Source organism: Talpa occidentalis, unplaced genomic scaffold (genome assembly GCF_014898055.3).
Source record: "Talpa occidentalis isolate TD23 unplaced genomic scaffold, MPIMG_talOcc4v2.1 talOcc4.5, whole genome shotgun sequence".
NCBI lineage: Eukaryota > Metazoa > Chordata > Mammalia > Eulipotyphla > Talpidae > Talpa > Talpa occidentalis.
Genome location: NW_023604861.1, coordinates 129621504 through 129645858, shown reverse-complemented (window position 1 = coordinate 129645858; position 24355 = coordinate 129621504). Strand labels below are relative to the sequence as shown.

The 24355-nt window shown below is 37.2% G+C and overlaps 1 protein-coding gene across 4 annotated transcripts in view; it reads left to right on the top strand.

Annotated features, from left to right (window-relative positions):
• Positions 1–24355, top strand: part of TDRD15 (tudor domain containing 15) — a 105466-nt gene that overhangs the window by 53555 nt on the left and 27556 nt on the right. For 2 of the 4 annotated variants that reach the window (XM_054701335.1, XM_054701334.1), the window contains exon 7: positions 20876–21086. The gene's annotated coding sequence lies outside the window, so the exon portion shown is untranslated. Of the gene's footprint in view, positions 1–20875; positions 21305–23692; positions 24245–24355 lie in introns of those variants that run through there. The other 2 variants (XM_054701333.1, XM_037528450.2) reach the window with 2 other exon arrangements.

The window sequence follows — 24355 nt, the reverse complement described above, 5'->3', positions numbered from 1 at the left end:
AAATTACCCTGCAAAACAAAATGGAATTACTACCCCATCCATCTCTTAATATTTGACAACTACAAAGGTATATGATGAGTTGCCCTTGTATCATCTACCTTTTCATGGGGAGGGAAAAGGGTCTCACTGTTCTCACAGTGACTAATCTGTAAACTTTTACTGGGGAATCATATGCTATGGAATCTTTATAATTGCATTGGGGATAGGGAAACGTCATCTTTGCAAGCAGAATGTAGCTGAGGAAGATAGAAGTAATATACACAGGGACAGTAGCAATATGAAGTCATGTTTCTTGAGTATTTTGGTGTGTATTAGAGCTGGTGTTTAGGTGTTCCTTATAAAAGATTTAAAAACACTATTATCTTTGCTGATTTGAACTATCTTTTTCACAGGGAGGTAGAGAGCTGTAGTTAACTTCATGTAAGTGACAGAAACAAAACCTTTCTGAGGATTCTGTGGTGACTTCATCCTTACTTGCATCTCTGTCTTGTGGCTGGAGATTCCCAGCTGTGGTCTGTGCTCTAGTAAAGTGCTGGGTCATCACGTTTTTGCTAGATTATAAATATAGTTATCTTCTTTTAAATGTGCTTTATTTTAAAATAGTCTACATTCTTATTAAGCAATGACCCCACACCAAATAAATCAAGATAGAAATAAATGAGAGCTCAAGATTGCATTAGCCCAGTTTGTCAAAATCTTGATGATGTGGGCCTCCCCAGTGGCACAGCAGTTGAGCGCTGGGCTAAGAAGCTGCCCACAGCCTCTGCAGTGCCGGTTTGATCCCCGGCCGGTCAGCGAGGGTCCCACATGGCGCGACAGAGCTCTCCTGCCGCGCCCGCTGCTCCCCTCAGCAGTGTGTTTTGTCAGTCTGCATGTTCTGTTCCCCACTCTAGCTCTGGTGAATTCTCTCACCCTCCCGTGCTTTTGACTGTACCCAGTGCTTGTATCAATAAATAAATAGATCTTTAAAAAACAACCTTGATGATGTAGTGATAAAAAATAGCAGCAGTGAGTTATGATGACAAGTGACAAAAGTAAATGATTAAATTGGTTAACATTGTCATTGTTTAAAATCACCCCTATAAATTCATACATAGAATCATATCCTTCTGGGAATCCAGAAGACCCCACTATTCCACAGGGATGAATGCTTTCATCAAAAGGAAGTTATAGTTTTGAAATTAGTCGGAAAATACTTGACTTGTTCTACAATAGCATCACACAAGGTTTTATTCTTCTTAGTTTCTTTCATCGTTCTTTGATGGATGTTCTGTGGTCCTGGAGGGCCTTTTTGTTAGATTTTTTTAGGCTTGCTTCTTCAAAATGATGCTTCATGATTTTGTTAACACTGGTGATTACTGTGACATGTGCTGCTTTTCCTTCTGGTCTTTGAGCAGAGAATTCCCAAGCAAGGAGCAACACATCCGTTACCCTCTGTCCTGCTACTGGTCATCTTCCTACTCTGGCCAGGCACAGACCATTAGCAACTGTTTGGACCTTGTAATGAATGTTAGTGATTATGTGCATAAATGGTGGCGAATCTGGTGAAGGCGAACAATAAGCCACACATTTTATAGAGATTTTCCTTGATATAAATTATATATAAATAAAACTTTAGTATGAAGTTTATTGGCTTTATTAATCAGACATTTCTAAATGTTAAAGTAAATGGACTTGAATTTTGGTGAAACTAAGGCCTACTCAATTAAGTGTGGTCATGAGGTGTGTTCATAAAACAAGTAGGAGTATTTTGGGAGAGGTGTCCAATGGAATGACACGTGAACCAATACACTCTCTCATTTCTTTCCCACCCATAAAATTTCACAAGTGGTGTAATTCTGGAACTACTCTTTATTTAAACTACCTGTGGTGGGCCTCTCCAGTGGCACAGTGGTTGAGCGCTGGGTTGCGAAGCTGCCTGCAGCCTCTGCAGTGCTGGTTCGATTCCCAGCTGCTCCACGGCCACTGGAGGAGGGTCCCACTTGGCGCGCAGACCCCTCCTGCCGCCCGCTGCTCCCCTCAGCCGTGTACTTCGGTCCTTCTGCCTGCTCTGCTCCCCGCTCTGGCTCTGGTGAATTCTCTCACCCTCCCACGCTTCTGACTGTACCCAGTGCTTGTATAAATAAATAAATAAATCTTTATTAAAAAAAAATAAACTGCCTGTGGTGACCTGCTTTAGTGACCGTGTTTGTGACTTGAAAAATGTTATATACTCAATGAAATAGACTTAGTACCAACATAGTTTGAGGCATCCCAGGTCCAGGGGTGTTATCTTTTGGGCATGTGACATGTGGAGGTGATGTCCTTGGTGGACCTTTTCACACAGAGCAGGCCCGGTTAGCACATGTCAGGGGCCTGCTTTCTTCCTGTGGTAACTTTAGTACAGATTTAGGTTTTTTTCAAAAAATGAACCCAGCAAATTGGGATTGATTTGGATTACATTTTACTATGTTTTTTTTTTTCCATATCTGTGTATTTGTTTAAAAAACAGAAGTTTTTACTTTTTGTCAGTTTGCATTTGGGCTTCCACCCTTTTCCAGGTGTTGAAATGTCACTATACTCTGAAGGTGAAGGATAATTCCTACAACAACTCTCTAGAATCTTTTCTGAAGGAATATCTTTTGATACGAGATTTATCTAGAATTTTCCTATGTCTAATTTAGGGACCAGATTGTTCAGGATGGTGCATTTATGTAGTTGTGGGGAAATGAACATGTTTAGCTTCTCAGATTCCCTTGCAAAACAAATATTTATAAAAATCAAACCACATGGAACATTTCAACATTTCTTTTTGATTCATGGAATTTTATAGCTAATATAAAAATTAAAATTCAGCCTTCACTATTCAAATGTTTGATTTCCCTTTCCCCTGGGGGTTTTTTAATTTATTTTCTTATTGAGTGGGTGGTTTGGGTTGGGGGAAAATAAAAATATACCCTTATAAAGAGATTCTGAATAAAGAATATTGCCAGCATTGACTCTCTCATGCGCTTAGAGGTTTTAACATTTATGGTATATTTCAGTGGTACATTGTTTAGCTAATATATAGTAGCTCTCTCTGCAAGAAAGGAAAGCATCCTTAAGGTCTATGCTGTTTTGTCAAACTACTTGTAGCAGATGTTTATAGTATGTCTAGAAAAGGAGAAAAGTTCTACAGCAAGTGTATCCTAGTTTTAAATAGATATACTTTAAAAGTTTTCTTCAAAGTTGCTAGCTCCTATTAAGGAATTTCAGTATTAAAAAAGATTTATCGCTTAAATAATTGGAAAACAAATACATTATTTTCTATGGTTTAGCTAGTAACAATAAAAACAGACTCATTTTACCCAACTTGAGAAACAAAGCCAGGCAACTCTGTCCCTTGCAACTTATATCATCCTCCTTCTCTGTTAGGTAACCAGATTCCTCATTTTAGTGATTATTATTCTAATGTTTTTCTGTACAGTTTTACACATTTGTATCTGATCCAAAAATATGGTATTTCACTTTGTGTATTTTTTAGGTTTTATATAAATGACTTTTTCCCATTGAATGTACAATTTTAGATTACAGAAGCTCATCCATTTTGATGAATGTAGCTATGCTTAATTCATTTCCTGATATTGATAATTTGTTTCTGTTTTTCTTTATTTATCTGGTTAGAGGGCTATCAATTTTATTGAACTTTTTAAGCAATTAGTTTCAGTTTCTTTGGTTTTCTCCTTTTTTTGATTTTTGAACTATATTGATTCTACTCTTTATTATTTCTTTTACTTTTGTTTTTATTGTTCTGGTTTTTAGTGTAAAGGTTCAGAAATTATAATTTGAGACCTAGTCTTTCTTATGTGAACATATAAGACTAAATTTCACTTTAATTTTTATGGCTTTTAATTTTTATTCAGGTAATATTGGTTCACAACATTGTATATAATATACAGGTATAGAATTACCAACCTTCAATGACTACACTGCAGCACCACCCAGATACCCACCAACCACCATAGACCATTGTGTCCCCTCCCCATTTTGTACTCCTTCTCACTTCACCCTCTGGTAACCTCATTCTAGAGTCAGATTTCTAGTGTTTCGTTGTTGATTGGACTTTGTCTGACCTTCTGTTTTGCTTCTCTATATTTCACATGTAAGTGAAACCATCTGGTATTTGCCTTTCTCCTCCTGGTTTACTTTGTTTAGCGTAATCCCTTCCAGTTTCATCTATTCTGTTGAAAATGCAAGAGTTTATCTTTTTAAAAAGCTGAGTAGTATTCCGTTGCATAAATATGCCGCATCTTCCTAACCTACTTACCTGTCTTTGTATGCTATGTTGATTGCTTGGATATTGTAAATTGTGCTGCAGTGAACATAGTTCGTATATCTCTTTGAATCAGTGTACGTGCATTTTTCAGGTGTATAGCTAGGAGTGGAATGGCTGGGTCATGCAGTAGATTCATTTTTATTATTTTGAAAACACTCCATACTGTGTCCATTAGGGCCTGGACCAGTCTACATTCCCACCAACAGTGTAAGAGGTTTTCTTTCTCTCCATAGCCTCTCCAGCGGTGTGTGGTCTTTTTGATTATGGGCCATTTGCACAGGTGTGAGGTGGCATCCCATGGTGGTTTTGATTTTCATTTGCCTGACAATAAGTGATGATAAGCATTTTTTCATGTGCCTGTTGGCCATCTGTATGTCTTCTTTGGAGAAATGCCTGTTTAGCTCTTCTGCCCATTTTCTTTTCTTTTTTTTTTTTTAAATAATAAATTTTATTTTTATATTCCCCATACAATTGCAGCCCCCCCATTCTGACCCCAATCCCTCCCCTCCCGCCCCCGCCCCCCTAAAAGTGTCTCTGGTTCATAGTTTTTTGTTGATTTTGATTTTCACTTTCTTATAGTTATTCATTTTCCTGGTCCCTTATTTAAGTTTTCTAGATTCCTGCTATGAGTGAGACCATCCGGTATTTTTCTTTTTCTTTCTGGCTTATTTCGCTGAGCATGATCCCTTCCAGCGCCATCCATGTTGCTGCAAATTGCATGTGTTTATCTTTTTTGAATGCTGAGTAATATTCTTTGTTTTCCTTTTTCTGAGTTGTATGAGTTCTTTGTAGATGTTGGAGGTCAGCTCCTTGTGAGATACATGATATGCAAATATTTTCCTCCATTTAATAGCATATCTTTTTTGTTTCTGTGATAGTTTCTTTCACTGTGCAGAAGGCTTTTAATTTGATGTAGTCCCAATTATTTATATCCTCTTTTGTTTTGGTTGTTGTTGGATATGAACCAGAGTGACCTCACTGTGACCTATGCCAGGGAGTGTTCAGCTTAGACTTTCTTCTGTGTATTTTATGGTCCTACGTCTTACATTCAAAACTTTTATTCATTTTGAGTTAATTTTTGTGTGTGGTATGAGATAGTGGTCTAGTTTCCCTCTTTTGTCTGTGGCTGTCCAGTTTTCCCAGCATCATATATTAAAGAGGCTTTCATTTCTCCTTTGTCATAGTTTAACTGAATATATAGATGTGAGTTTATTTTGGGCTCTCAATTCTGGTTCCATATGAATTTCAGTTTTGTTTGTTCTGTATTATTGAGTAATACCATTGAAGTTGGGATTCCATTGACCTACATGCTGCTTTGGTAATATGGTAAGAGGGTACCATATGGTAAGATGGCCATTTTCATAATGTTAATTCTTCTAGTCCATGAGCAGGGAATATCTTCCCATTTCTTTGTGTCTTCCTCTGTTTCTTTTAATCACATCTTATAATTTTCTTTGACTAGATTGTCTACCTCCTTTGTTTAGTTTATTCCTATGTATTTTATTCCTTTGAATGTAATTGTAAATGGGTTACTTTCTTGATTTCTTCTTCTTATAGCTCATTGGAAGCCATATGGTTTTTGTGTTTTGATTTTGTAAACTTCCATTTTGCTGAGCTTCTTTCAATTAGTTTTTTAGTAGAGTCTTTGGAGTTTTCTATGTGTATTATCATGTCATCTATAAATGTAGTTTTACTTATTATTTCCCAATTTGGAGTCCTTTTATATCATCCTTTTGTCTAATTACTCTAGCTAGGACTTCCAATACTGTGTTGAATAGCAGTGGTGAGAGTATACATTGTGTCTTGTACCAGATCTTAGTGGAAAAACCTTCTTTTTCTTTTCTTTTTTTGGCCATTCAGAATGTTAGCATAGGTTTGTCATATATGGACTTTATTATGTTGAGGCATGTTCCTTCTATCCCCAGTTTTTAGTGGGATTTTATCATGAATGGATGTTCACTCTTGTTAAACATCGTCTTGGCTTTTATTGATGTGATCATATGATGTTTATCTTTTATTGATGTGGTGAATTACATTGATTGATTTTTGGATGTCGAACCATGCTTGTGTTCCTGGAATAAATCCCACTTGGTCATGGTGTATGATCCTTTTAAATGCATTGTTCAATTTGGCTTCCTAATTGTTTTGTTAAGGATTTTTACATCTATGTTTGTCAGAGAAATTCGTCTGTAATTTTCTTTTATTGTATTATCTTTTTCTGCTGTCAGAATAATGACCTCATAAAATGTGTTTGGAAGTATTTTGTCTTTCTCAGTTTTTTGGAAGAATTTGAGAAGATAGGTATGAGCTCATCTTTGAAGTTTTGGTAGAACTCAATAACGAAAACAAGTGGTTCTAGACTTTTGTTTCTGAGACACTTGATTATTATTTCAATTTCAGATTTTCTATACCTTCTTAACTCAGACCAAGATGGCTATATATTTGTAAGAATTTTTCCATCTCTTCTAGGTTATTCAACTCACTGACATAAACGTTCATAGAAATCACTTATGATCCTCTGAATTTCTGAGATGTATGTTGTAACTCCTGTTTAATTTATAATCCTATTTATTTGAATTTTCTCCCTTATTTTCTTTGTGAGCCTCACTAGAGGTTTGTCTCTTTTGTGTACTTTTTCTAAGAACTTTCTGGATTGTCTTTTTGATTTAGAGCTTCTTCTGCTCTAATTTTTATTAGAGCATATTTTATTATTCCCTTCTACTGACTTCTGGTTTTATTTGTTCTTATTTTTCTAGTTCTTCAATGTGAGAGATAAGATTACTTGAGTACTTTCCTGTTTCTTGTTGTAGGCAGTAGGCTTCTTACCGCTGCTTTCGCTGTGTCCCTTAGGTTTCTGTTAGGTTGTGTCCTCATTTTTATTCATTTCCATGTACTTTTTTTTTTTTCATTTACTCATTAACCAACAGTCATTTAGTAATGTGTTTTTTAGTCTCCACATATTAGAGGTTTTTCCTGCTTTGTTTTTGTAGTGATTTCTAGTTTGATGTCATTGTGGTCAGAGAAGATGCTTGGTATGATTTCAATCTTCATGAATTTATTGATAAATTGAAAAGTTCTGAAACTTAAAACAGTAGGCAATAAAATTCATAGGTTAAAAAGGAAGTTAATGAGCTATTTAAAAATATTTTCTCTTAAAAATTGAAACAAAAGTTACAACATATCAGAATTTGTGATATGCAGTGACAGCAATCCTTAGAAGGCAATTTATAGCATAAATATATCAGAAAAGATTGTGGTTTCAAATCCATAATTAAAGCTCTACTTTAAAAAGAAAATAGCAAGTACAACCCAAAGTATATGTTAGAAAATAATTAAAGTAAGCACAAAATAAATGAAATGGGAATCAGAAAGATAATAGAGAAAAATCAATAAAATCAAAAACTTTCCTTTGGAAAGATTTAAAAAAAAGTCTGATTAAGAAAAAATAGAGAAGATTCTCCTAGATTCTCCTTCCTGTTTCAGTTATGAGATAAGGAATGATCTGGAGAAGTGTGAACCTGTTCCCCTAAATTGTAAACCAATGATACTGTAATGAAAAAAAAAAAAAAAAAGGAATACCAGTATAGACTTTTCAGATGTTAAGAAGATAATAAGGTAATATTGAGAAGAACTCCATGTCTATAGATTTGATCATTTTGAGGAAATTGTCAAATATTTTGGAAGACACAAACTACTGAAACACCTTTAAGAGGAAATAGATAACATGAATTATTTATCCTTTAAAGAGTGTGAATTCATAGTTAAAAACAGTCTCGTAATGAAAGCTCCCCATCTAGCTAATTTCATGTGAATTCTAACAAATTCTTTAGGCAGAAATAATAGTAATTCTTTACAAATTCCTCCACAGCAAATAGAAGAGGCAGGAACACATTTCAACTCATTTTCAGAGACCAGCATTACTCTGATACTAAACCTAGACAAAGACTTCAGAAGATAATAAGCTGTAGACCAATATCCTTCATGTACATATTTGAATTTATCAAAATGTATACTGTCATTTGAGCAAATGTCTACTGTCATTCTCCCAAAATATGTACGTAATCCTGGTAAGAATTTCAGGGATGCAAATTTAGACAAGAGATTTTTTTTTTAGCATCACACATGTTAAATTTGTTTTGCTCTTTTTAAAGCCTGTTTCAGATTTTGACATTTGGACTTTCAATTAAAGTCAGACCTTTTGTTGAGTTTGAGTTGATTAACCTTTTGCAGTAGATAACTTTCCTTTAAGTAGTGCCAAGAGATTCTATGAAGAAAGAATCCAATGAATACTTATTTATAGTCATAATATTACAATGCATCAGTCTGCAGTTTTCATATTTTAAATGGGATAAAAGTATTAACTATCACTGAAAATTCAGTTTATATATTTTTTATAAAACAAAAACATTAAGAGTAAAATTTGGCATTGAGTTGAGGGAATTTGGAATTCTGAGACATCTGTCTGAAACAATGTAAAGTGTCAACTCCTTATGTTGTTGCTGAGGTATAGTTAAATGTCTCACCTATACTTAGTTTATAATTATGTGCTATATCAGGTCATGCAAATATATTCTGATTTTAGACCTGACACTAAAGTCTGGAATGTAAATGACTTTTCAGTTTGGTTAGTAATTAGAGTTATCTTTAATCACATATAACTCAGATATCTAAGTGGCTCCATGACCTAACACCCAAGTTGCCCAGGACTGTGGGTATTTGCAGGATGTAAGATTTTCAGGGCTAGAACTGGGAAAGAAATGGATAAACTGGGAGGAATTGGTGACCTGTATCATTCTACATTTTTTTCTTTGCAATGATTAACACGTTCTCTTCTGTGTAATAGGTGAAAAACAAACAATATCTGAATCTCTGAAAACAGTTTTATCTTGACTTTACAAATGTAATAGGAAATCACTTTCATATGCTTGTACCATGCCCTTCAATTGCTTAAAAAACATCTCCAGGAACCAATTCTACATGCTTTGTTCACAATACTATGACCATGCAGTTGTCTGAAATGAATAAACTAGTTTCTGGGGTAGGAAAACAGACCATATTTATACTTGAAATACAGTTTGCCTTTATTTTTCTATTGAGGCAGATAAATGATACCAACAAAATTTCAGCCTTTGAAAAATGAATATAGGGATATATGTTCTTTGAAAATATCACGCTAGCTTAATCATGTGCTGGAATACTATGTGATGTATAGTGACTACTGATTAAATCATTTATGAAAAATAGCTCTAATCCATAATATTTCTAAGGTGGTGAAAGATGTTTCTTTTGCTTTTTCTTCTATAAAAAACTGTTCTTTGATTGTGTTCTTAGTGCTGTTGTTTCTTTAAGTCCTTTAATCAATTAATGGGTGGAATAACTGGAAAGGGACTGGGCAGGGAAGCATGCATAAATATGGCGAACTTGAGAATAATAGGAAATAGTTTTGGGGCAACTTGACAATGATGTGCTGTGTAGTTCTCTTGTGTGTGTTTTTCTGTGTACGTCCTTGGTAGAAGTTGGAATTGTTGGCACTGTAGGTGTATAGTTTTCATTACATTTGGGAAGTTTCTGTCCCACCCCTTTTTTCTTTTTTTTTTTTTTTGCATTGTGTTACTGTTTCCATGCCTGACTCATTGATACTGGGGTTGAGGTGAGCAATAACTTGGAGGAAATCTGTCATGACTGTGTTTGGTCTTAGTTTTGACCGATGACCCCACCTGTTCTTCTTTGAATAAAAAATTATTTTTTAACACCTGTATCATTTACCAATATTACCAATTTCTAGTACTTTTGCAGCTTCCTTTCTCATTCTGTGATTTCCTGTGCATTTTAGTAAGCAGATGAAAAGTAAATGAATTAAGTGCCTCTATCTGACTTAACATTTTACCTTTTGGTATTAGGTTAAAATTAAACTTTTAAAATTTTTCCTTTTCTATGATGTTTCATTTCAAACAGAACTATCCATAGATATTACTTTTGAATCTCCATCTTCTCATGTAGAACTGAACTTGGAGTAGACTGGCTTTCCACTGGATTCTAATACTGTAACATATGATTTGCTTTTCTCTAATTTAAAATACGTGATTCAGACACATAAATATCTATGCCTTCCAAGTTATGTGATAAAATGAAACTAAGTTCCAGTAAATATCATCCTATAAGCTACAATATGACAGAGTCCCGATTATTTAAAGTGGGAGTCACTAATATGTGTATGACAATTTCTCATTAACACTAACAACTTCAGAGCTGTTTTCACATCAGATTAAAATAGTAATTTAACTGCTTAGTAAATGATTAAATGCAAAGAGTGTTATGTAATCTGTTCACTAGGAGCTGGTAAGTGTTGCCAAGTACTAATGATTCATTTCCTTAATAACATGAGGGAGTATAAGCCCATAAATTTTAGTTAAGGAGATTCTGTCAGGACTGGACTCAGCACTGATGCAGAGGCAGTGAGAATACAAGCAAGTCTCAGGTGTAGACTGGGATCCCAGTAGGTGGCAACCATCTGCAGCTCACCTCTCTTTGTCCTCTTCTTAAATGTCCCCACTTCCATTGCAGGATTACCATCATGATAAATACATAATAACCTATGTACATTGTGCTTGTCTTTATTATCGTTAGGGGTTAAACTGGACTATATCTTCACATTGCTCTCTGTTGCATCTAAGATGGCATTTTTCTCAACAAAACAATATTCTGTAGGGTGGAACTAGAGAAAAAAATAGTGTTTTCTTTGTTGCAGCAGTTTTGATGGGAAGATGAGGCAGTTTTATGTTCTAGTTAGTTTAAAAATTCCTGTTATTTATTTAAATTATGAATTTATTAAATTTATTATTTATTTCAACAAAATGCCTATTAGTTCAATTACTCAGTGAATACAAATTCAGTGGTGTACTACAACAAAGGAAAAACCTAGAACCAAAATTCCTAAGCAATAGCATCTTATAATTAATTCATGGAGATGTAGAGAAACTTGTTTTATTATTAAATGTATCTGAAACCAGGATACTCAGGGTTTTCTCAAATAGTATCAGAATGAGAAATGGGCTTGATTTTCTTTTTGAGTTCAATGACTACATCTTCTCTTTAATATTTGGAAACTCAGTGAACCCATGTCAGGTAATTTGTTTTCAGGAATTAATATGGATGGTGGAGATAATCCAAAATCCAGCTATAGAAGAACCAGTTTCACATAGCTCTTTTTAGCAAAACAACAATAAGACCCAACAACAAAAATGAAATGACAGTGACTACGGCCTGGGGCAGGAGTTACAAGAAGGATGAATAAGAAAAATACAGTGGTTTGATGAAAACCCAAATCTCATGTTCTTTTATTGGCATTTTATTGCTCCCAAAGAGTGTCAATTGTTGCAGCAATGCAGTGGCAACACTGTTTCACTCACTAGTTTTTTTTTGTTTGTTTGTTTGTTTTTTGTCTCCAGTAGGCATTTGATTCTGCCTTTTAATGAATACTCATTAATACCTATTATGAATTTGAGATTGAAGATATATAATAGTATGTAGACAAACAAAAATCCTTGCCCTGGTGGAACTTATATTATTGTAAAAGAAGACAGAAAATGAAAAATTTAAGATAATATTTACTTTATTGGAATAATATATGCTCCGGGGGAAATAAAACAGTGAAGGGGGAGAGAGGGTATAGATGTATAGGCTTATTGCGAAGGTGATATTTGAGCAAACACCTGAAAGTGGTCTGTGAATTAGTCAAGTTCAGCATCTAGAGGAGGACCAGTCTTCAATATAGTGGGGCCAACAAGTATGAAGGCTTTATGTTGGCTTTTGAGTGACCTTTTGTATTTGAAGAACAGCAAGATGTCAAAGATCTTGGGGAGCCAGATCATAAAGTCCTTATAAACCATTATAACTTGGAGTGAAATGGGAAGTCATTGACGGGCTTTGAGAGAGGACGGATATGGTCTGATGTATTCTTAAAGGGTTATTGTAGCTTCCATAACAAGAGTAAAATATAAGGGGCCTCGAGAGGAAACACAAAGACCAATAACCCACTAAATAGCGCTAAGTTAGTGGGTGGTTCGCTTGTTTCCTGGTACGCGCAGTACCAGGGAGAAGATTGGCAGTGAAGATCCACTAAACTTCTGAGATTGGAAGGGTTGACTTCTTCCAGGGAAATGTGACTTCCTTTTCAAAATAAAGAAGCATTCTGGGGGAGGCAGAGGTGTCCTTGCTCCCATTAGTGGTGACAGGGTAACAGGAAAGTGAACTTGTGGGCCCCAGCTCTCCTGGTTATTTCAGATCTATTTCTGGGATGCAGGTTTTGTGAGGCATGTGTGGTGGTGCTTCTTTTTTTTATTCCAACTTGAAAGTTGCTAATTGGGTTGAGTTCAGATTCTATGTCATGGTTCTGTTTTGCAAGGAGAAGCAAATACAGAAGGAAACTCTATCTTCGTAGGTGCAGGACAAATGGAGTAGAGCAATTAGGCAGGATTGTCCCTCCACTGGACAGAAGCTTTAAGCAGTTCAGGCAAACACCAAACAAAAGCCTGGCGTCTGCACACGGATGCTGATACCTTGTGAAATCTTAGAAAATGTGTTCACATTTATTCTCGGCCGTGATACTCTTTTCACAAAGCGTTCCACACTGTGATAGTTATATCATTAGCCTGATAGTCTCAAGTTAATTCTCTCTTGCTTTTCACACGGTTTGCTCTGTGGCATTGGTTTAGAGCAGAAGGCTGAGTAGCTTAAAGAGATTGGACTAAGAAATTGCAAGTTCAGTGGGGAAGAATAATAGACTGTGCCTGACAAAGTAAAGTCAAGTGCAAAGAAAGCAAGTATCTTTGGATAAATGGGTGTTTGCATCTGTTGAGCAGGAAGTAATTCCCGTGTGTCCTATGCTCAGCTAGGTATGAGGGGATTCGCCATGGTGCCCTCCCCAGAGATGCCAGTATATCATAGGAGAGAGGATCATGTGGACACATGGCAAATTAGTTAATTATATCAGGAACACGTTGTAAGACTCAGGTTTTGAAAGACAGCAATTGAGAGGAGGAGAGGACATGAGGACATGCTGGACACGAGGCGAGGAAGCCGCTTCCACACTGTCATCTTTTACTAGGGACACAGAATTGGATTTTTCTTTTTATAAGTAAAAAAATTGTGTTGATGTAATATATGATATAATAAAGTGGGGAAAAATTAAAACCATGTAACTTTTAGTTATGTAACATTTAAGATTATTTCTACTTACCTCTCAAGAAAAGTCTTAATAATAGACAAGTTATCTCACGGGTGGTTTGAGGACGAGGACTCATCACGGAGTGCTTCTCGGCTTCCAAAACACCTGCATACAAACCCTGTCCTGTAATTCCCGTAATAGTCCTGTGGAACTTGGTGTAGCTTCCTGCTGCACACACGTGAAAACAAATGCACAGAAGTTAAGTGATTTGCATAAGATCCCAGGATGCCTGTGTGACAGAATTGGAGCCGTCCCCCGGGATGGGGCTGCTTCTCCCCTCTCTAGAACACCACAGTGGCCTTTGGAATTTCATGCCTCTCTTGCAGGCAGCAAAAGACTCCAGCTCCAGTGCAGAAGCCAGCCTGTGCCTGTTGGCCTGACAGCAGCAGTGTGGGTTTTGCTCGAAGGAGGGATGCTGGAGGGGATGTGTAAGGGAATTGTTATTCGGTGGAGCAGAGAGGAAGTTGGCTGGTCAAAGGGGAAGAGCGCTGTTTTCATATAGCTGCTATTATTAATGTAAATGAACTAGTAATTAATAATTTGAATACACACTGTCAGCATTATGTTTAGCATTTAGTGTCTTTTATTTTATGCATGCTACATAATGTACTTATATCTTCGCTTTATAGTTGGCTCTTAGTAAGTTATAGGTCTGAGATCGTGGCTGGAGAGTATCTGGACTCAGACTGGAGCTCTTTTCTCCTTGATTCTAAGTCTGGGGAGAAAAAATGAGTTGAATGTATAATCCTTTTGTCGCTTCCTCCCCGGGAAACCTGACTACTCTGTTTTTATTAATTTTTCAGGGACGCAGGAGAACGTGAAGACACTTTTCTCTGTTGCCATCATCCTTTCCCCAGGCACAGAGTTCCCTGTGCTGTCAGTTTCTCTCTGTTTTTCTCCCTTTGTTTTTCTCCCCTCTCTAGAACCGGGCAGCGGGCTCTGCACCAGGGAGCATTACTACCGATTGCTTTTGGACTTGGTTCTTTTCATTTTGTCCCTACCACCATCCCTTTTACCCCTTAGTCCCTTCCCAGTCCCTGCCCCTCTTAACCTCAGGTGATGTATTTGAGTGGAATCACCCGAGTGATTCAAATGAGCATATAGGCATTTAGTACTTGCTCAATAAACACTGAAGCTCCTAGTTTGCAGCGAGCCCCAGTCAAATACTTTGTATTTTCAGGCACATAGTCATTTGCTTCTGTTTGGAAGCCATAATGGAAAACTCAGAAGATTCAGTCACGCAGGAAACAAGAACGAAGGCTCTGTATTTAACAGTTATTGTCTCCTGTTCTGTATATCTCCCTTGGTGAAATACAGGTGGTATGATAAAAATAATTATTATATCACATAAAGTATAACATCTATGTCACCCTTGCCATACGTCAATCTTGAAATTTTGGGCTGATCAGTCTGCATTGTATTAAAGAGGAATCAAAAGTTCAAGAACAAGTGACTAATTTCAACTGAAGAGACTGATTTCAAAGAGATGATGTTATAAATTTACCAAAAAGTAAAGCATCGTATTACCTGTCAGCTTACCTTAACTGATTAAAATATGCCCAGGGCATGACTTTTCAATATAAGGTCAGATATCATAGGAGGAGTTTGAGGAATGTTCACGAGAATCTGGCCAGAGATTAAAAATCACCTTTTTCAAACAGACAGACGTACACTGCGCTGTGGGTCAGGGGTGCCAGCCCGCTTCTCTGTACCCCCGAGAGAGATCTGTGTGGGGACTGAAAGGACAAGGTTAAATTTGTACTATCCTCAGGGAAAACCTTCATAAGCAAACGGCACCTCTGTTTTTCTTTGTCTTGGGTTTATTGTGAGCGTAAGTGAAAGGACAGTTGGAAAAAAGGCACAGAATATTAATCTGGAACACCGACTAAGGACACTCAGGGAGGTGCTGTAAGATCTGCTGCAACGTTCTTACAATGCCTTTAAAATCAAAGTCAGTGCATTTGGGTTCACTTTTCTCCTAAATGTGAAGACCCTCTCTTGGGTGAATTTGATGGGCATTGAGAGTGAGATGCTGGAAGGGAGTCGTGTGAGGGGGAGTTAAGTTTTTAGGAGCATGGAGTCGCATGAGCCCTGGATGGGGGGGGGGGTGAAAGGGGACTAGGGGGTGGCAGTTGTCCACTGACAGTGGAAGCCCTGGCTTGTGGAGTAACTGGCACCCATCCTGAGCGAGATGTAAAGGACGGGGTGGCAGAAGCTGGAGCATGGAGAACAGAAGCAAATGAGCTGGCGTATGAGACGGGAGCTTGGTCACCTGGAAACATCCAAATACCCTCCATCCCCCCCCACCCCGTCTCTCCCTCCCTTTCTCGCTTCCCGGGACCCTTGGCTGGTGCTTATACAAGAAGACCCTTTGCCCCCTCCAGACCCTTTCCCACACATGGTGTCAACTTTGAAGACCTCTGAGGAATAAGTCTGCTCTGCCATGCCAGTCTGGCAGATGAAGAGAACGCAGGGAGTCTGCGGTGACTTGCCCAAGGCCACCGAGTGACAGGTTAGGCTGGAGATGGTAGCCTCAGAGTCCTGCCCACCTGTTTTGTAAAGCAACACTCTTGTGGAACATGTGGCTACTGCACAGTAGATGTTTGTAAGGATTGGTTGTGTCCTTCAGAAACCCAGGCTCACAGTCAAGATTCTAGACAGCTTCTGGTCAGGTAGAAAACAGGGATTTATTATCCTTTTTCTTCTAGTATTTTGAGTGAGATCTTGTTGCCTTGCCCCGGAGGTTAATTTCCATCATAAATGATGCTGTTTACAATAAGACTGAAAGCGCTCACAAGCTTAAAAAAAAAAAAAAAAAAAAAAAGACCAGAAGGAGGAAACAGAAGAGCTAACATTCCATAGAAGAAGTTGTGGGGAGAATACATTAAAGTTAATGAGCATTAAACTACTAAACTATAAGATTTCAAAATTTTAAATATTTGTCTGGAAATAGAAGCTGGTGTCTGTCCTCTGTCCACATTCTGACCAATCTCCTGGACGACAGGGTGGTTGGCTGTTTTACTTCGGGGAAGAGGGTGGTCCCTAAGTGGTCTGGGTTTAAGTAAAATGAAGATGCTTAAGAGCAACACCGGATGAAATATGGGGATTCTTTACCCCTGCCATATGCTCTACCCCTGTTCTCCTGAAAATCATCAAATATGGATTATTCTAAACTCACTGTGAGGATTGAAGTATTCATGTCATCAGCAGCTGTTTTCTTCTAGCAGACTGCAGAGGAGAAGGCAATGCTGTCATCAAAGAATGGCTCTTTAGTGGTGTGCTCCCTGGGTCTTGCACCCCCGGTCTCCATGTAACGGCCTGTCTAGTTCACCTTTCTCCTTCTTCAGACAGCTCTGAAATGAATTGTCACTCTCTTGTGGGCCAGGTAGATGTAGCCAAGATCACTCTTTAAAATCCTGCTGAAGAGTATAGTGTAGAGGAAATGGACTTACCTGAGAATTGTGAGACTGTCCTTATTCCATTTGTATTAATCGCTGCTATATGGCTGTCAGGAGATCTAGTCTTCCTTCTGAATTCAAGTTTCCACAAGTGCAAAATGAATTTCTTCCCAGGATTGCTGATGTAGATTAGCTAGGAGGTACATGTCTAGCTTTGATACAGAAACACAGGAATTTATTGAGATAGATTTCAATCATACAAAACTATGCTTATCTCTGATTTTAATAAAATATTTTGTGTGAGGTTGAAGCTACTGGGTACCACAATATATAACCTTTTTCTCTTCTTCAGGTAGTAGTTACCATTCTGAATATTGTTTTTGACATGATCACACATGGCTTCATGCTTTTCAATATATGTAGTATCCATAAATGATTCATCAGATTGTTTTTACTGTTTAAAACTTTATATAAATGATATAATATTGACTTACCATTCTATATTGTATTAGAATTATTCCCTATTGTATTCTTGCCTTTTATTCCCTATTGTATTCTTGCATTGATTTTGATACTTTATTATTGTAGAGCTAGTTCATTTATTTTAACTACTATATTACTCCATTGCATAAATATATCACAATTTATATAACCATTCCCTTTTAATTTGCATTGTTTTTAATTTTTCACTACTCCCAAAATATCATAATGCATGTTCTTCTGTAAACTTGTGTCTTAGTTCAATTAGAATATGAAAGTGAGCATTTCTTTAACATATAAACCTAGAAGTAAAAATTGAATCATAGGTCATGCATATCATCAGCTTTACTGGATGTTGTCTATCACTTGAAATAATAACTGAAAGTTTGACGAATACTACATGAGATTTCTAGTTACTTCATTTTATTGCCAATGCTTAACATTGGTTGACTTAAGAAGTTTTGCTAATCTGAAATGGCTTCTTGTTATAATTTATTTTCCCCAGATTACATTATTGAGGATGACCACCATATTTTTATATTTTTTGTTGGTGTTTGGATTTCTTGTTTTGAAACCAATCTATTTATATTTTCTACATTTTTTCCTGTAAGGTGGTTTTGCATTTTGAAATCCAGTCACACCTTGGAGCTACTGTGGGTTTGCTTCTGGACCACTGCAGTAATGCACTATCTCAATATTTCAAGTGACATGATTTTTGGTTTTCTAGGACACATAAAAGTTATGTTTACACTATACTATTATAGTCTACTGAGTATACAATTGCACTATTTCTAAAAAAGAATATATACCTTATAGTCAAGAACTGGAAACAACTAAATGTCCATGAACTGATGACTAGATGAAGATTTGGTTTATATACACAATGGAATGGTATTCAGCTATAAAACAGATGAAATCCTGCCATTTGCAACTACATGGGTGACCTAGAGGGAATTATGCTTAGTGAAATAAGCCAAACAAATACTGTATGACTTCAGTTACATAGACAGTCAATATAGTTGAACTAAATATAGATTCCACTTTTAATTCCTGATACTTTCATTTACTGTTTCTACCACATTCTGCAGTTATTTCTGCCATTAACTTCTTGAACCCTTAAATTCATTCATAAAGGTTGGAATCAACTTATTCCAAACTCCTGTTAGTGTTGATATTTTGCTCTCCCCCTATGAATCACAAGTATTAATGACATGTAGAATGTTGAATCCTTTTCAATTGATTTTGCCTGGATCCATCAGAGAAATAACTATCTATGGCAGCTAGAGACTTACAAAATGTATTTTTTAAATAATAAAACTTGAAAGTCAAAATGACTCCTTGATCCATGCAGTGCAGAATAGATGTTGTGTTTGCAGGCATGGAAACAACATACATCTTCATCAGAGCCCTTGGGTGAGCAGTAGTATTTTGAAAGGGATCTTTTTCTCTGAATATCAGGTCTCAACAGTGGCTTAAAGTATTCAGTAAACTTTGTTATAAGCATATGTTCTGTCATCCATTTGTTGTTGTTCCATTTATAGTACACAGGAAGATTAGATTTAGCATAACTTGTAAAGTGCCTAGGATTTTCAGAAAGGTTAATGGCACTGACTAAAGTCACCAGCAGCATTGGTCCCCTTACAAGGGTGTCAGCCTGTCCTTTGAAGCCAGGAACTGACTTCTCTTCTCCAGCTGTGGAAGCCCTGGGTGCCATATTCTTCCACTACAGTATAAGGCTGTTTCATCTGCTTTGAAAATCTATTAGAGTAGCCTCCTTCATCAATTTCATAGCGAGATCTAGATAACTTGCAGCATCTTCAACTTCGGCACTTGTTGCTTCACCTGGCACTTCTGTTGTGGGAGTCATTTGCTTTCCTTTAATCTCATGAAGCAACCTCTGCTAGTTTTAAACTTCTCTTCTGCAGCTTTCTCACCTTTTTCATTCCTCACAGAATTGAAGAGAATTAGCTCCTTGCTCTGGATTAGGCTTTGCCTTAAGGGAATGTAGTGGCTATTTTGGTCTTTTTTATTTTATTTTATTTTTTTAGGATTTATTTATTCATGCATACAGGAACCAGGGTACATTTATGGGCATGGATTGTGCCACCCCAAAATAAGGACAATAGCAATGTCAAAGGTCACTGATCACAGATCACCATAACAGATATAATGTGGGAGGGTGAGATGATTCACCAGAGACAGAGCGGGGAACAGAACAGGCAGACTGATTGAAACACACTGCTGAGGGGAGCAGCGGGCGAGACAGGAGAGGTCTTCACACCATGTGGGTATCTCCCTGGCCGGCCGTGATCGAGCCCTCACTGCAGAGGCTGCACTCACCGCCTGCACCACCAGGGAGGCCCTAATTTGGTCTTTTATGCAAACCACTGAAACTTTCTCCATATCAGTGATAAGACCATTTCTCTTTATCATTCATGTGTTCACTGGCTTAGTACTTTTAATTTCCTTCAAGAATATTTCCTTTGCATTCACAATTGGCTAATGGTCTGGTAGAAGAGAAGTAGCTTTCAGTCTATTTCAGCTTTCCACATATCTTCCTCACTAAGGGTAATCAATTAGAACTTTTTTTAGTTGAGGTAATGTTCTGTGTGGCATTTAGGGGACAGGTTCACATATCCTCAGATGTATGTGTGACATATCAATAATATGACTTTTCCTTTCGCTGGAACATTTAGAGGCCATTGTAGGATTGTTAGTAGGCTCAATGTCAATACTGTTGTGTCTCAGAGAGTAGAAAGGCCCAAGGAGAGGCAAGCAGAAAGGAGAGGGGCTGGTGGGCATTCAGAACACATACAGTGTTTACCCATTAAGTAAGCCATTTATGGGCATGGATTGTGCCATCCCAAAATAAGGACAATAGCAATGTCAAAGGTCACTGATCACAGATCACCATAACAGATATAATGAAAATGTTTGAAATATTGAGAGAATTACCAATATGTGACACAGAGAAGAGAAGTGAGCACGTGCTGTTGGAAAATGGCTCCCATAGGCTTATTCGAGTCAGGGTTGCCACAGAGCTTCCATCTGTAAAAAGACAAATGCAGTATCTGTGAATCACAATAAAGGGAAGTGCAATAAAATGAGGTAGACTGTGTTGCTCTGTAGAGGCTCTCAATTGATATATTGTGGGTGTATATTTTATATATGTGTTTCAAAATTTTCACCTAGTCTGTATTTCCTATTATTTTTCTGTGAGGCTTTTGGTCTTTAATCAAATGAAATAAAATTTGATTGATTTAATTGTGACAGATTATAGTTTTCAAGCATAGTTGTGATGGTATCTCCAGTCTAGCACATTCTCCCAGAGACTTGGTGTTCCCACTTCAAAGAGAAGAGTCAATGCCTCTGGCACTGAATGGGGGCTTGTGACTGCCTTGACCATAGAGTTTGGCAGAGATGCTGCCATGTAACTTCAAAAGCCAAGTCACAAAAAGTACTATTCATTTTTCCCAGGTGATCTTTGGATGGCTTTTCTTAGAATCCAGCCCTCAAGCAGGGAAGAAGAAAAATTACTGTAGAGAGGGGAAGAGCTTGGTGAAAAGCAGGAGCTGCTGACCCAGAGCCCTGGCTCCACCCCCAGTAGACCATCAGCACCAACTTCCAGGCTACTTGAGTGAACCATGTGGAAAATGGGTCCTTTATGTTTCTCCTCAGCTTTATTGAGGTACAATTGACAAAATCTTATATATTGAAGTATGTGATGTGATGTTTGATATAGGTATACATTGTTAAATGATTTCTACAATCAAACTAGTTAACATGTCCATCACCCTCAATGAATGTCTGCACCAACATGCTCATCGCAGCATAATTTACAATAGCCAATATGGGGGGGATCAAGTGTCTGTGCATGGATGAATGGGTAAAGAAAGTGGGAGATCATGTGACACACACACACACACACATGCACACACGCACACAAGAAAATTATCCTGTCTTAAAAAGTTAAAAAGAAAGAACGAGCTGCGATTTGCAACACCATGAATTGACCTGGGGGACATTATGGTAAATGAAACAAGTCAGACAAATACTGCATGATCTCATTATATGTGGAATCTAAAAAAGTCAAACTCATAAAAGCAGAGATGAATGGTAGTTTCTTGGAGCTGAGGGGTGGGGAAATGATCATAGGATCAAAGGATAAAAAATTCAGTTGTGACAGATGACTACGTTCTGGAGATCTCATGCACAACCTGGTGACTGTGCTGAATAATACTACATGGGACACTTGAAATTTGCTAGGAGGGTTGCTATCAGTGTTCTCACCACACACAAAATATCAACTCTTGTACCTGAGGTTATGCAGCATCCGATGGAGAGAATAGAAAAAGGGCTTTCCCAACAAGCCCTACACAAATTGCAGATTTGAAGCATAATGAACCATTAAGTTTCAGGGGTGGTTTGTTAAGCAGTGGTAAATAATAACTGATAGAATCAGATATATCAGCCTTGTCCTTTACTGTTTGTTTGTGTGTGCTCATGAATGTTCTTAAGAAATTCTTATTTTCAAGACAATAAAACCATAAATCTATCTTTTCATGTAAAAGTTGTAAAGTTCTGCTCTTATATTTTTGGATTTTGTGATTACATATATATATACACACACATCTATATATAAAATTTGTGATGTGTACACACACACGTGTGAATCAAATAGGCCTCATTTTTTTCTCCTTCTGATAAACAGTTTCCAACACAATTTATTGGCAAATCTATCAATAGATTTTCATGCTACCTCTGTCCTATATGCATTTCTATACATGCAAGGGTCTATTTCTAAGTTCTTTATACTTTTCTTTGGCTTGTTTGCTTATTTCTATGCCAGCATCACACTGTCTCATTTGCTGCAGCTCTACAGTCTGTCTTCACATCTGTCAGAACATATTTCCCTATTTGGTCTTTTGATTCACAATTGTCATGACAATTTTTGGCCTTTTGTTCTTCAATATAAATTTTAATATAAGCTGTCAAGGTCCATAAAATACTTTTTTGATATTATTTATATGTTAACTTGGAGAGAGGAGTGTGTGTGGCTATACCTCATATACTTTTTATTATAAAGAGCATAAGGATGGACATACCGGTCTATGGAATAGAATATGGAGTCCAGACATATCTGCACACACATATAAAAGTGATATGTTTTAACTGTTGCCATATAAAAGAGGCCATTTGCCTTTCCACTTAGGTATGCTTTATATGCAATTACTTATACCCGTTTTAAAGGTGAATTATATTGGGTTTTAACAAATATAAACATGCCTATGGGTCTGCTAAGCTGAAAGGGCTGCTTAAGCTGCCATTCTGGCGATGCAGTTTGGCCTTTCCAGTACAAAGTCCATTTGGCCCAGTCAATTACCTAAACTTAAAGAATGCAAACTACTGATCCTGCAAAGTTACTTCTCAAATTAAACCAGAACAGGATGTTTAATCCCCTGGGACAATGACCAGGAATGCTTGGGGAGCTGTAGACTGATATGTAACTTTGCATCCCAGAGACTGATCAGTGGAATGCCTTGTTAATAAGATCAGAACCATCAGTAGGGGTTGGAAGCTTGATTTCGATCTTCAAACACAGGCCATGAAACAAATCTGGATCCTCAGACTCATCTCCCCAAAAGCCTAGATAACCAAGTCTTTGCATCACCTTCAACCTTGCTTGTCATCACATGGCTGCTGCAATGGGGATGCCCATCCTCAACAAGAATCTATAAGCAAGAAGTGGACTTTCACTGGCTCCCTAGTTTCTGCATTTTCTTATTTTTAAATCGGTGAGGAGAGGCAATGAGGAGCATGAAGGATACCTATCCCTTCCAGGCCCCATATAACACTTCTGGTCTTCCAATACTCCTCAAGCAGAAATCACTGCTCACACATTTTCCTTGTTTGTTTTTACTGCTACAAATTTGTGTGTCCATGTCCTTACTTGCAAAATATTTCTGGAATATCCTTGCTTCCTGACTTACATTTCCTAAATTTGTAAGGAACTTAAAAGCTGTGTAAGTAGTCACTTGGTCATGCACTTTCCCCTATTTGTTGTAGAGAAAGGATAGACAAGGGGGAAATTATTGGATATTTCAGGAGAATGTAAGGTGAGGAGTATCACAAGTCTCTCGATTCTAATGCCTAAGACTTGTGTCTCCAGTAGGATTTTTAACTGTGTGGAGCATGTAGGCATGTGGTAGATTTTCTTAGAGTAGAAATTACCTGCATTTGATTTGTATTTTGCAGACTTTCTCCCACGCTATTCAATGTCTGCATGTTTTTTAGACAGGAAAGCCATAAAAGGAAAACAGGGTGGATCTAATTTTGGACCCAATGGAAATGCCCAAGACACCAGCATCATTCCCCTGGACACTGGTCGCATTCCACAGACTTCATTTTTCTACGAAGACTGAGCAAGCTAATCAGATCTTATTCTAATTTTTGCCTCCGGTACATTCACAAGAACTCCATAACACTACCTACCATCACTGTTGTGATGATCATCTGTACCCGAAAGTGTAGATTCCACCAAGTGTTCATTCTGGTGGCGAAGAATTCTGTCCATTTCAGGGGTAACACATATTTTAATTAGCAGACCTGTCTTCATCAAGGTGTCTCTATTTAACAAAGCTGTCATCCAATAATCTAAGACAAATGTCAGTGCAAATTAGTTTTATAACTGATGTCCAATCTTTGGTGTACAATGGATATAATATTTTAATGGCAAAAATTAGCCTTTATTGTAATTAGCTTAAAAATGACTACATTCAAAACCATGCAAATTAATGCTGGGAGTTGATTTTTGACTCATCTATTCTCTATAGTAAAAGACTATTGTAAAGATGTCAGTTCTGGTCAAATAATCTATAAATTTAATGCTGATTCATTAATAATTGCAAGTTTAAAATATATTGAGAAATTTATACTTTATCTGGAATAAAATAAAAT